This window comes from Arabidopsis thaliana, chromosome 3 (assembly GCF_000001735.4).
Source record: "Arabidopsis thaliana chromosome 3, partial sequence".
NCBI classification, from domain to species: Eukaryota; Viridiplantae; Streptophyta; class Magnoliopsida; order Brassicales; family Brassicaceae; genus Arabidopsis; species Arabidopsis thaliana.
Window position 1 is genome coordinate 13,925,415 of NC_003074.8, and position 15,103 is coordinate 13,940,517.

The window sequence follows — 15,103 nt, forward strand, 5'->3', positions numbered from 1 at the left end:
TACTCAATCGCGAAGCCGGAGGAATCACCCAATCAAAACCACTCGATCACCACTCGATCACCAGGAAGCCTATCTGCTCATTTTGCACTCAACCAGACAAGCTGAGAATACGGAATAGAAGAAAAGCTGAAGAAACCACTCGATCACCACCTCATGACATCCACTCGATTGCACCACTCGATCACAGGGTTGCTGGACCATCCTATCTCGTCTTCACTTCAGACCACTCGATCGCAAGGAGGAGTCCCCGACGCCCAGTTTGGTCAATGACATACTCGATCACAGGGAAGCCCATTTCAGCCCATCAGATTCCAATGACATACTCGATCACATGGTCATGACGGGAAGATTCACTATCTATCTAGTTTCCTTATTTGCTTCATTTTTGCTTATATAAGTAGCCTCTAAGGGTTTTCCCTAGGGCATTATTCATCCAACTTTTATATTTCACAACTTTCATAGCCGCAGTGTTTTCTCCTGCGACTTTGTATTCACTTTCTAGTATTTGATATTCAGTTTTCGTTTAAGTCTTTTATCCTTCATGTTATCAAGCTTTCAATCGTTGCTTTGCTATTGTCTTTCATTATGTCTGAGTAGTGAACTGTATTTCTGAGGATGGGATAGAGTAGTTGTGGTTTACTTAGTCGTTTTAGGTTGTTGAGTTTAGAATAATAGAATCCCTTCTCGGTTAGTTGCGCTTATTGCTTGTTTCACTGGCTAATGTGGAATATGAATCCAGACATTCCCGCTCTAAAAAGGTGTTCAATGGAATGTCGGATCTATTAATTCAAGAGATATTCGGCTCTATCCCAAGGTATTGGTCGTGTAGAGAGGGTATTGGCTTTAACATGTTGATTCGATAATGCCTGCTTAGTTAGAGATCGCTAATGGTGATTAGGTCAGTGTCTAGCTCTGCTTGAGGATTGCTGTCACGGTAGTGAAGTAATCTGTTGTTGAACTTGTTGTCTAGGGATAGCTTTTGTGAAGTTTTGTCAACCGCCTGAATAGATTAAGTAGACCACAATATTCGACTACCCCATCCTTCGGAATCGTTTATCCATTTGATTGTCTGTTATCATTTCTGCTTTGTTATTCACCTGCCTGCTATTGCCATTTCTGCTTTTAGTTTCATTTCATTTCTGTTATTGCATACTAGGACTGTTAGAACCAACCAACTTTCTGCTTGGCTTGACTTAGAGCTTTCTGATCATATCTCATCTGTTTGCATCACACCGGATTGGATTGACAACCTAAAATACTACAACGATAGGATAGTGTTTTAGGATTAATTTAATGCCGTTGCCAGTCTTGTGTTTGTTTGCTATATTTGAGATCATTAGAAACGTTAAGATCAAGGTCGTTTTTGTTACACAAGTTACTTTCATTGTGTCTTTTCTATTTTTGTATTTCAGGTACCCAGCAACAGTTTTACTGACTCATCTCTGATAGGTCTACTAAAGCCAAGCTGCTACCCGTTGAATGCATACACGATCCCAAGGGAATCAGAACTTCTTTTTCAACGATAACATCGACCGAATTGCTCGCCAACTGAGAGAACAGACAACAACAGACACAATGGTTGACGTTGTAGATGAGCAAGAGCAACCTAACAACATTGGTTATGGTGACTTCCCTCACAACCACAACCAGCGTCATGGCATTGTTCCACCTCCAGTACAGAACAACAACTTTGAGATCAAAAGCGGTCTCATTGCAATGGTGCAGGAGAACAAGTTTCATGGCTTGCCAATGGAGGATCCGCTCGATCATCTAGACGAGTTTGAAAGGCTCTGTAGCCTTACAAAACTCAATGGAGTTTGTGAAGATGGTTTCAAGCTTCGCTTATTTCCATTCTTGGAGACAAAGCCCATCTGTGGGAAAAGACGTTACCCCAGGGATCAATCACGACCTGGAATGACTGCAAAAAGGCGTTCTTGGCAAAATTCTTCTTCAAGTCTAGAACTGCAAGACTACGGAATGATATATCCGGATTCACTCAGAAGCAAAATGAAAGCTTATGTGAAGCTTGGGAGCGCTTCAAGGGTTATAAACCTAATGCCCTCATCATGGATTTAAGCAAGCTTCTCTTCTCATCACACTCTACAGAGGCATGTTGCCTAAGATAAGGATGCTGCTTGACACCGCTTCAAATGGAAATTTTTTGAAGAAGGATGTTGAAGAAGGATGGGAGCTTGTTGAAAACTTTGCTCAGTCGGATGGCAATTACAATGATGACTATGACAGAACTATCCGCACCAGTTCAGACTCTGATGACAAGCACCACAGAGGGATAAAAGCTCTCAATGACAAACTAGACAAAATCGTCGAAATGCAGCAGAAACATGTTCACTTCATCTTTGAAGATGAACCATTCCAAGTATAAGAGGGGGAGAATGATCAGTGTGCTGAATCAACTATGTTCATAATCAAGGTGGCTACAACAAGGGGTACAATAATTACTGACCCAACCCAAATATGTCATACAGAAGCACCAATGTCGCCAACCCTCAGGACCAAGTCTACCCTCAGCAGCAGCAGCAGAACCAACCCAAACCGTTTGTTCCTTACAACCAAAGCCAAGGGTTTGTTCCAAAGCAGCAGTTTCAAGGAGGATATCAACAACAACAACCACCACCTAATTTCACACCACAACAACAACAAGCACCTGCGCCTCCGAATTTAGACATAATGACTATGCTCCAGCAGCTCATTCAAGGACAAGCCACATGAGCAATGGAAATCCCTAAGAAGCTGGCTGAATTAAACAACAAAGTCGATCGACAAGGCGTCGAACTTAACAACAAGTTTGAATTCCTAGGTACTAGGATGCGATATGTGGAAGGCATCCTCGCTTCACCATCTGTTAACAACAACCCAGGCCAGCTTCCAGGGAAAGCAATCCAGAATCCAATGGAGTATGTCACTGCCCATGCCATCACTATTAGACATGATCGAGAGCTGCCAACTCGACATGTCCCTACTTCAAACACTGAGGACAGTGTGATTCTAGAGGGGGAGGATTTTTATCAAGATGATGTTTTGGCTAACAAAACAATTGAAGAGCCCATCCTTGACAGTCAACGCACTCGATCACAAGCTCCGCCAGCTACTACCTTCGTTGCAAAACAGACAGCTTCAAAGACCAAAGATACAATCTTTGTGCCACTGCCTTACAAACCTCCGCTTCCATTCCCTAGTCGATTTAAGAAAGTTCTGGTTGCGAAATATCGAGCCCTCCTGGAAAAACAGATAAATGATATGCCTTTAGTGGACTGCCTCGCGCTAATACCTGACGAGCACAAGCACGTGAAATACTTTATTATAGAAAGGATCAAAGAAGTCCAAGGAATGATGGTATTAAGTATGAGTGCAGTGCAATCACTCAGAAGAAGATTGTTCAATAAAAGTTAGAAGATCCAGGACCTTTTACTCTACCATGCTCCATTAGGCAATTGCCTTTCAACAAATGTCTATGTGATCTAGGAGATGCAGTCAGCATAATGCCACTCTCTGTGGCAAGGAAGCTGGGATTCCTTTAGTACAAGCCTTGTGACCTAACCTTGATTCTTGCTGATAGGACTTCAAGGAGATCTTTTGGCCTGTTACAGGATGTGCCAGTAATGATTAATGGAGTAGAGGTCCCTACTGATTTTGTTGTGCTTGAGATCGATGAAGAATCTAAAGATTCTCTGATCTTAGGAAGACCTTTCTTGGCTTCAGCTGGAGCAGTCATAAATTTTTAAGCAAGGAAAAATTAATCTTAATCTGGGGGAGGATTTCATAATGAAGTTTGAAATCAGGGACACTATGAAGAAGCCAACAATAGAAGGACAAACCTTCTTAGTTGAAGAAATGGGTCAGCTAGCTAATGAACTGCTAGAGGAGCTAACTGACAAAGATCACCTTCAAACTGCTTTGACCAAAAGTAGTAAAGCTAGATTTCTCTCAAGTGAGACCTTGAGCTATGAGATGTCATTAAACTCACACAACAAAGTACCAGGATTAGAGATCTTTAAAGGTGTCATTGCGTTAGAAAGAGAGGATGTTGCATTCAACGAGGAAGGCTCAATTGATACTCGACTAGAGTGCTCAACCAAACAGCTAAAGTCAAGCATGAGGGCATCAAATGATTGGTTAGAACTCAAAGAGAGGTCTAAATGGCACAACAGAGCTATAAGAGACCTAACACACAGTGTAAAAGAGTTGAAGGATCAAGTCAAGGAACTCCATGGGAAAGCCAACCAAGCACCACTCGACATCAAGGATGTCCCAAATGATGAAGTTATTCCTATGGTTAGAAAAGAAGGATGTGAATTCACATTAGAACAGTCTACAAAAGACGACTATCCATATGATGAAAAAGGAGCTTACCAAGAAAGGGCCATTGAGTACTCAATTACAGACTTGTAACGAGAGCATGCTGAATTTGATGTTATATCTACTAAGGAAGGAGAGGAGACGTCAATTCTACTCTATCACCCTCCTTGAGCCTAATGAGTGTGAGGAGTCAAGTTAGAGACTTAAAACAAGCTCACTTGGGAGGAAGTCCCATGCCTATCCTTGTATATAGTTTTTTTTTTTTTTTGTTACTTTTGGTTTGTTTTGGTTTTGGTTTTGATTCTCAGGAAATGAAGAACAGCTGGAGTAACAGCAAGGATGCAACCGAGTGTTCAAATAAAAAATTTCAATTTTTTTGATGAATCACTCGATCGCAAGATGAGAGTAAAAGCTCGGGAGTGCGATCTAGTGGTTTTGGGACAACATCTTTCTTTACGACAATGTCAAACTACTCGATCGCAACATGGAAGTGGTGTGATCTAGTGGTCTCCTAGTGGAATTTCTCAAACCACTCAATCGCAAGGAGAAGTAAAAACACCCGACAGGACTTCAATGACAACCCGCCTGAAGACATGCCATCCAGGTGCCACGACATTGCCCCACCAAGGCAATCCAACTATAAACAGAGGGACCACACCGTTCCGCAAGTTCCCGCAAGGCACTCGTCTCATGAGCCAATGGAACACAAGAGGAGGAAGAGTGCTAGAACTATACATTCATCAAGCAAAGGCCGGATATTGTCGGGCCGAAGAACACATGAACGTCATGCTCCACTACCTGCTGGGGTTGCGATCGAGCACAATGACGAGGAGATGGCAGAGCCACATCAAGAACCGGTCGTGCCTGCGGAGTACACTCCAGCATATATGGATGACTACATCTCCAGGACATTCTACTGAGTAACACACCCAAACCCTTTGTAAATACCGCTTTTGTTTTTGTTTCTATGTTTATCTTGAATTCTTTCACAAATTTTGCTTACACAAGGGACTGTGTAATTTAAGTTTGGGGGAGGGTTCACTACGTATCTGACTTGTTTTTTTTTGTGAATACCATTTGAGTCTGCATATCATCTAAGTCATAGAAAAATCAAAAAAATTTGAATTTTTTTGAAAATGAATTTCACAAAATTAGAGTGATCATTTAGTTGCATTACATTTAGGATCGAGTCTAGAGTGTTTCATATATGATTGTTGCATATGCATAGGGGATAATGAGGAAACAACCTTATAAGCATGATGATTCAGTAAAATGAGTTATTAGTTCTTTGATGCATTTGAATGACTTTGAAGTAAAATTGCACCATGTTCTATAGAAACCACTCGATGCATGTCATGACGCCTTTCCCTATCAATTTGAACTTGAATCTGACTTATAATTATCATGTTTGAACTCATGGAAAGAATACATATTTGGATTTTCTTTCACTTATTCACCACTCTTCTTAATCCAAGTAGTTGTTTCCATTATTGAAGTAGTTCCCCCACCCTTAACCAACCCTTCTTTCAAGCCATGTTATTTTGTGAGAGCATGTGAGGCCTATTTTCAGGATAGAGCTTGGTAGAATGTGTTAGGTTTGAGCCGACAAGAGTAGTATCTCATGTAGTTCCAATCTGTGTTTCAGACTTGGTAGGATTAGGTGGGAACTTATTTGGGGATTGAGATTGAGTGTGAAAAGAAAAAGAAAGAAAAAAAAAAATGGGTTAGTGTCTTTAGGAGAAGGAAGGTAAAAATCATATTGAGGTCTAGTGAATGTTTGGGAAGCATAAAAGTGTTAAGATATGCTCTAAAAAAAGATGGCAACAAGAACAGAAAAGAAAAAAAATTATAAGAGCCATAAGAGTTTAAGAATAACTCAATTCACTAGACAAGACTCATAGAGTTTAAGAAAAGCTTCTCCTTAAGAACCAGAGCCAAAGAAAAGAAAGGAAACATTGATCCGAGAAAAAATGAAATATGCCTTTAGTGTAAAAGGGTAGACTTAGGATCATCATTGAGTTTAGAGATAGGACAATCTACTTGTTATGCACGGTTTGTGTCATTGGGTAGATGAGATGTTATTCTTGTATGCATAGGTTGGCACTTACCTTTAGCATTCTTCTAAACTCAGTCTTTTTTCATTAAGAGTTCAATGTTATTAAAATCCGAACCACTTAAAAGGGACCATCTTTGTCTCGTAACATATCCTTAGCCAAAAGAGTTCACTAGCGATGCATATCTTGATTCATGTTTTTGAACTTTATGAACGTTAAAGGGATTGGTTGATATTGACGCATTGTGCAATTGAGTGTAGGTTTGGATCATAACAGAGCATGGCTAAAGTTTTTTAAGTAGAAGTCGATCACCTCGCGTCTTAGAACTTTTAGCTTGTACATTGATCTTAATTGTCATATCTCATGCTTTGGTTCTGAGTCCCCAAATTCAAACCTCTCCTTCAACCTATGTCTTCTTGTTTGCTTGAGGGCAAGCAAAGACTAAGTTTGGAGGAAAGTATATGTCTTTAATTTGCATGAATTAGGCATTCATTCTTCACCACTTGATCATTGTTTCATCCACATTTCATCTCATTAGGAGTCGTTTTAGTCTGTTTTGCATACTTAGGATGATTTTGCATTAGGATTGCATGTTCATTGCATATTTGGTTGTTTTCAGGTACTTTGGATGCTTTTACAGTTCAAATAGAGGAGAAACAGAACATAAAGTCAGAATGTCCAATGACGCCTTCAGCCAAAGTACTCTATCACAGCCTAAGAGCCCTGCAAGGGCAAATCACTCTATCGCAACCCGGGAGAAGCAAGCAGCTCAGTTTTACTCAATCACGAAGCTGGAGAAATCACCTAATCAAAACCACTCGATCACCAGGAAGCCTATCTGCTCATTTTGCACTCAACCAGACAAGCTGAAAATACGGAAGAGAAGAGTAGCTGAAGAAACCACTCGATCACCACCTCATGACATCCACTCGATCGCAAGGAGGAGCCCCTGAAGCCCAATTTGGTCAATGACATACCCGATCACAGGGAAGTCTCAGATGCCAATGACATACTCGATCGCAGGGTCATGACAGGAAGATTTGCTATCTATCTAGTTTCCTTATTTGCTTCATTTTCGCTTATATAAGTAGCCTCTAAGGGTTTTCCCTAGGGCATCGGTTATTCATCCAACTTTTATATTTCGCACCTTTCATAGCAACAATAATTCTCCTGCGACTTTGTATTCACTTTCAAGTATTTGATATTCAATTTTTGTTTAAGCCTTTTATCATTTCTGTTATCATGCTTTCAGTCGTTGCTGTGCTATTGTCTTCGATTATGTCTGAGTAGTGAACGCTATTTCTGAGGATGGGATAGAGTAGTTGTGGTTTACTTGGTCGTGTTAGGTTGTTGAGTTTAGAATACTAGAATCCCTTCTTGATTAGTTGCGCTTATTGCTTGTTTCACTGGCTAATGTGGAATATGAATCCAGACATTCCTGCGCTAAAAAGGTGTTCGATGGAATGTCGGATCCATTAATTCCAGAGATATTCGCCTCTACCCCAAGGTATTGGCTTGTAGAGAGGGTATTGGCTTTAACAAGTTGATTTGATATTGCCTGCTTAGTTAGAGATCGCTAATGGTGATTAGGTTAGTGTCTAGCTCTGCTTGAGGATTGCTGTCACGGTAGTGAAGTAATCTGTTGTTGAACTTGCTGTCTAGGGATAGCATTTGTGAAGTTTTGTCTACCGCCTGAATAGATTAAGGAGACCACATTATTCGATTACCCCATCTTTAGGAATCGTTTATCAATTTGACTGCCTGTTATCATTTCTGCTTTGTTATTCACCTGCTTGTTATTGCAATTTCTGCTTTTAGTTTCATTTCATTTCTGCTCTTGCATACTAGGACTGTTAGAACCAACCAACTCTCTACTTGGCTTGATTTAGAGCTTTCTGATCATATCTCATATGTTTGCATCACACCGGATTGGATTAACAACCTAAAGTACTACAACGACAGGATAGTGTTTTAGGATTAATTTAGTAATATCCTACTATCAACACACAAAATGATCTTTGGCTTGAAATAAGGTTAAGTTCAAGGTATGGGATACTACTCTAAAGATGAGAGTCAACTACTTCGATTAACAAAGGGTGGTGAAGTGAATAAGATTATCCAAGTATGTATATGGTAGCCATGAGTTCACAAACAATGCATTGACATGATAATTGCAAATTCAGTTCAGGTTCTAATAGATAGGGAATGACATCAGATTAGTAAAGAGAACACAATGTAAAATTTTATGGTTTTTTCTATGCCGTAGATGATGCAAAATTTGAAATAAGTAAAGAGAACACAATGTCAAACGTGTCTTGAACCCTCCCCCAAACTAAAATTATATAGTCCCTTAATATGAAAGAGATTTCAAGACCAAAACAAAGAACAAACAATGAAAAATAAAAAGTTATGGTATATACAATGGTGGTGGTGGTGTAACCTCAGTGATCAGGTGAAGTAGACGGATACGAAATCGTCCATAATCTCTTGAGTATAAGCAGGGACTGATGTTGAGACGGGAGGGTTTTGCTCGTCCTATCCGGTCGAGTAGTTGGTCGAGCGTGTGGATGCTCTTCTCTGCCTACTCCTTGGCTCTCTCAACTCGGCGATCACTTCCCAAGGCTCAAATGATGAAGCTCGGGTTGATCGATCATGTTAGCCCTTCTTGCAGCAAAACTTGTGGAACCTCTTCTTCTTACTTCGGGGGTGGGAGAAGGGGGCCTTGGCTTGCTTTGGAAGTCTTTGATTTGAGCAGCCATACTCTTCAACAACTTCTTCATGGTTCTCATCTTCTTCTTGAAACCTTTCATCGTTTTACTGTGAAGCACATTGAGCTTGTTGTGAACTTCAGCTATCTCATCTCCTCCTTGATCAGCATCTTCTTTATAGTGAGCTTGCTCGAATTCGTTAGTCTCTTGCTCTGGTTGTTCGCTATGTTGCTCGAATTCGACTTGCTGCTCAAATTCAATAGGATAATACTCTTGGTGCTCATAGTTAGCTTGAGTATACTCTTGTCCATCTTCTCTAGCTCCTCCGATGTCGATGTTCAGAGCAGAGGGAGATGGCATGAAGTTGATATTGTGCCTTGTCTTAACTGAAGTTCGGTTCTCGCAAGGTAGGGGTAACAAAGAAGGTCCAAGCTCCAGATGTTTGAACTTGAAGACGTAGTGATCCGTCGGAGTTGTCTTTTCAAGATAATCCTTTCCCTTGAGGTAATCGAGGTCGAGGAACTTGGTGTTAAGGGACCACCAACAAAAAGACTTTCGCAAATCCCCAAGCGATGGATGGTTGCAGCATATTCTCTATAGCTCAATAGGTGGTCTACAAGAACAACAGTCAACAAAGTATCTGCTCTATCACCCGCAATCTTCCTCGCATCCTTGGTCTCTCTCAAAATGAAGACCAAAGCTTGATCAATCATACATAGCTCTCCTTCACCAACATCTCCAGTAGTCTTCTTTGGAAAAAGGGTGTTGGCGATACATTTGTGGAGGTACCTAATCACGGGACTTCGAATCGAAGAACTATTGCTCTTGGCGGGCGAGTAGGGCTTTGGACCAACGATTGTTGCGAAAGAGAGAGTAGCTCATCTTGGTCATAATCTTGGCAGATTTCCTCTCCGCTTGGAAACCCAAAAATAGTATCAAGGTGGTTGATATCCAGGGCATACTCGACACCCTTAACCTTAAACGTAACGTAACCGAAACCTCCTCTTTCTTCTTTCTCCGAATCATTAACATGAATGTGGACTTTGAGGGTTGCAAGGAGTTGGCAGCTCTTCTCTTTAATTACCCCAAATTGGCAGCTCATGAACGTTGCAAGATTGGCCAATTCCATTAAGTATTCCACATCTCCACAAATACCAAGCTCTTGCATCGTTTCTTTATGTAGTTCCTTCAAACTTCAATTCCTTCAAGTATTGATAGTACTCGCTTGGGGTTGGCTATCTCTTCCTTCTTGCCGGTTTCTTCTCCCAACAGGGGCTGGTGTATCATCCCCGATGATCTCAACCTCTTCTTCAGAAACTGCTTCTTCAAAGACTACCTCTTCTTGGTGTTCTTCCGCAGCCTCAACAATCCTCTTGCCCCTAGCTACTTCCTCCCTCTACATTCTTGAGCGACTAGAACTTCCCCCTTGAATCGAGCTAGACTTTTGAGCACAATGAGCTTGAAAAATTTGGCACTCAGTCATGCCACTCATGTCAATCGCTGCAACTTCTTACTATCGACAGAGGATCTTCTAGCCCAAGATGAACCCTTTCTTCTTGAATCCATGGAGTTTGGTGGTGAGCTTCTACAGGATAATCAAGAACAATTCTCCAAGAGGTATCAAAATGAAAAGGATTCGTTTTTTGGTGCTGGAGTTTCGAGCTTAAAAACCGATTGAATATTTGAGGATGGACTTGGGAATGATCGAGTAAGTTTGGTGAGGTATGGTGAAGGTTAGAACGAATTCTTGAGGAGTGATAGGGAGAGTTTGGAATGAGAGAGATAGAGATTTTGCAAAAATGAGATGATGAAAGAGAGATTTCAAGGATGGTTTGGCGATTTCAATGGGTGGAGGGGGATGGTCTTTGGTTTCTTTTGGAATGGATAGAAAAGCGAGTTGGAAATAGTGATGGTATGGGTAAATGTATTTCCCATCGAGTAATGGAGTGTTGGGGGAACAAGTGGGATCACACAACTTATGCCTTGGTCTCCAAATAATTCAAGCTCGAGTAGATGGTCGAGCATCCTCTTGAAATGCGCAAAACTCGATCAAACGGTGGAGATCGCTTTGCTTTCGGTCACTCGATCAAACGGTGGTGATGCTTCCCTCATTTGGTCATTCAATCCAATGGCTAGAACATTCTTCTTCATTTCACTCGATCAACGGTTGAGATGATTCTTGACTTTGTTTGAATTTACTCGACTGTTGACTTCCTCAGGGTCAATGAAATAAACCTGAAACACTTTTAAACAAAAACATAAAAAATAACAAGGAAAATAGAAAGTTATATACATGGATAAACATGGGACTTCCTCCCAATTGAGCTTGTTTAAAGTCACTGAGTTTAACTCTTACAGAGCTTAGTTAGAAAAAAGGTTGAAGAGCGGAACAGAGAAGTCCTCATCTTCAGTGGTTGAATCTTCGGTGCCTGAATCATATTCTGCATCCTCTCTTGACATATGGAAGGATGAGTACTCATTTGATTTTTCTTGAAAATAAACTTCTTTCTGATCAACATAGTAATCTTGTTCTTCTGAACGAGGTTTCTCTTACCAATTCTCAATTTCAAAAATGGGGTAACTTTTAACCATTTTTTGAAGTTCCAAGATTGCATGGTTCAGTTCTTCCATCTTGCAGGTTAGCTTCCCAATGGTATCCCTGAGCTTTGCATTCTATTCTGAGTTCCAGAAGTTTTCCAGTAACAGAGTCAAGTGTCAAGTGTTCTTCCTTAGAAGAGGGTTTACTAGGCAGTTTAGGCACTCTTGGAAAATAAGTCAGAATAGGGATTTCTTCCTCACTCAACAACTCATCCTCTAAGCTTCCTTCCTCCAAAATGAACTCCTTTATGATCTTCTGGTGCAAACCATTCTGTTGTGAAATCATTTTCCTCTTTAATAGCTAGTGCAATTTCCATCTTCTCTGGATCAATACCAATTGAATACTTATTAACTCTTTTTTCAAAAATCCATAGTTGATCTTTCAGCTTCATCACCCTTGAAGATAACCCCTCTATGACTTTGCTTTGCCATTTAAATTATTTTCTCATCTCCTGCTATTCATCTTTGAAGGGTCTTCAGTCTGAGCTAAACCTTCTATGGCTTTCTTCTTGTGGTCATCATTTTTCTTTAGCTTACTGAGTTGAGAAGTGTAGTTGAATCTTGATGGGATTCCAGCTTCTGTTTCTTCATCAACATCCATGCCCTGGATCCCAAAATTCTGACCTCCTGTTGTTGATGTCCCTGAAGCTTTGTTGATGTCAAATTTCATCTTGATGCCTTTTTAAGGTTCAGGTTGATCTTTCCATTCTTGACATCTATGACTGCTCCTGTAGAGACTAAGATTGGTCTTACTAGTATCAGGGGATCCTTTCCCTCTTCATATGTATCTAACACTACAAAATCTGTAGGCATCTCAACATTTCCAATTCTGAAAGGAAGATCTTCTATTAAACCATGGCGGATTGCAAGAGTAAAGCTAGGTTGCAGAACTTGTATTCCATGATCCCTAGCCAGAGGCATAAGGCTAGCAGATGCTCCTAAATCAGAAAGGCATCTATTGAATGTCAATGGTCCTAATGCGCATGGAAGAGTGAATGAACAAGGATCATCTAGCTTTTCTTGGATGACTTTCTTCTTGTAAGTTTCTTGAGCGATGACAATACTAATCATCTCTTGATTTGATCCTTCTTGAGTTTTTCTACTTTGAAATTCTTCCGAGAATGGTGAGTATCCAGCAAAGGTGTGTGCTCTATAGTCCAGATGAAATGCTGGGTAGCAGGTGCATCAATTTGAGTTGAATCCCCCCTTCTTGAATCATACTGTTCTCAGTATTGGCCCCCTTCTTGAATCATACTGTTCTCAGTATTGGGAGTCTGATGACTTGGTGGAGCTCATCTTCTTGTTGAATGGTAATAGCATTAGCAGTAGCATAGTCCTTAGGATTCTGAACTACCTTTCATGGAAGTTGTTGAGGATGCTTCGGAGCAAAGGTGGATGCAAACTGACTCTCCACATACTTGACCTAGGAATTTGGAGCTTTAAACTTGACATTTAGATCGTTGTAAGAACAATCTATCTTGTTGTGTAATTCAGCTATCTTCTTTTCAAAAGCCATAGCTCCAATAGCTTGTCCTTGAATTATCTATTGAATTAGTTGCTTAATTTCAGGATCTTGTGCTGCTGGGGCTTGTTGTGGATGTTGAGTGAACCATGGTGGTGGATTTTGCTGTTGGTAGCCTCCATTAAATTGTTGTTTGGGGACATAACTTTGGTTGTACTGAACAAATGGCTTAGAATGATTCTGTTGTGGTGGATACACTTGATCTTGGGGGTTAGCTACATTAGTTCTTATGTACGAGAGGTTTGGGTTGGGCTTGTAGTTGTTGTAGCCCTTGTTGTATCCTCGTTGGTTCTGAATGTAGTAGAGCTCTTCATTTGATCATTCCCCCCTTCTTGCATTTGGGAATGCTCTTCATCACTGATATAGTGTATCTGAATCTGTTGAGCCAACAATAGTTTGTCTAGCTTTTCATTCAAGGCCTTGATATCCTTGCTCTTTCTATCTTAAGTTTCTCCAGTTCCTCTCAGTGAGCGATCATAGTCTTCATTATAGAACCCATCAAATTGTGCGAGATTTTCGACTAATTCCCATCCTTCTACTACGTCCTTGTTCAAGAAGTTACCATTTGAGGGAGTGTCGAGTAGCATTATAATCTTTGGTAAAGCTCCTCTGTAGAGTGTGCTCAATAATGATGCTTTCTTAAAACCGTGATGGGGGTACTAAGTGGTGTAGCTTTTAAACCTCTCCCAAGCTTCACAGAAAGTTTCATTGTTTTTCTGAGTGAAGCGTGAGATCTCGTTCCTCAATCTAGCTGTGCGAGCATTAGAGAAGAACTTGGCAAGAAAAGCTTTCTTACAATCATCCCATGAGTTGATGGAGTCTGGAGGCATAGTCTTTTCCCAGTGGTGTGCCTTGTCTCCCAGAGAGAATGGAAATAGCCTGAGCTTAAACCCATCTTCAGTGACACCATTGATCTTGGTGAGGCTACATAACCTATCAAAGCTATCAAGATGGTCCAGATGATCTTTCATAGGCAAACCATGAAATTTGTTTCTTTGAATCATGAGATGAGACCACTCTTGATTTCAAAGTTGTTGTTATGAACTGATGGTGGCACTATCCCTTGTTTTAGGTGATGATTTCTCAAGCATCACCAGCACCAATGTTTCTTGGTTGTTCCACATTAGGTGGGTCTTGTACATCAACTGGTCTGTTCTGTTGATCCATAGCAGCTGGTCTTTGCTGAACACAGGCTACCTTTGCTTTGGTTTCTTGTAACTCATGAGCTATTCTGTCAATTCTGTCTTTAAAAGGTAGTAGGTGTGCAGAATCTTCGGACCGAGTTTGCATGCACAAATATTAGTACCTGTACCACAAAAACAGGCAGACGAAAAGATGAGTTAGTGACTTGAGTAATGTAAAAGAACTTGATCTTAACTTTTTTCTGATATCTAGAATGTAACAATGCAACAATGAATTGGCAATATCGCCAAATTGATAACTAGGTTTTTACGTCTAGTTATATGCTGAAGTGTGGTTCAGTTCAATTCCCCTTAAACACTAACATGTCGATGCAGCTATAGGAGGTGTCAATCTAGTCCATTGTTATTGCTAGCAATCAAGATGTGTAGAGAAGCAACTAAGTCAAACCAGATTATAATGATGGCGGGTTTCTAGTAACACACCTAAATCAAGATTCGAACAACAAAAATAAGAACTTTAAGTGCCCTACTCGATCACAAGGTTGAACAGAGACATACATGCAACAAATTTAAGTACTGAAATGCAATAAGAGGTAACTCAACAAGATGACACAAATAACATGTGAATAAAAGTGCAATCAGGGGTGAATATAAATAAATCTAAGAAGAATAGAAGTCCTAAGGATGGATTCATTGATAAGGGCAACTCTAGGGTTCATCAGGTGGCTAACATGCGAAAGGCAAATACCCTAGATGATAGAT

General features: G+C 40.5%; 2 pseudogenes across 2 annotated transcripts; one reads left to right on the plus strand and one right to left on the minus strand.

Moving 5' to 3' along the window:
• Positions 1–1,479: 1,479 nt before the first annotated feature.
• Positions 1,480–5,290, plus strand: AT3G33133 (annotated as a pseudogene; the record flags this gene model as incomplete). The annotated part of the gene is made up of 1 exon: positions 1,480–5,290.
• A 3,518-nt stretch (positions 5,291–8,808) lies between these two features.
• AT3G33136 lies at positions 8,809–14,489 on the minus strand (annotated as a pseudogene; the record flags this gene model as incomplete). The annotated part of the gene is made up of 1 exon: positions 8,809–14,489.
• Positions 14,490–15,103: the final 614 nt, after the last annotated feature.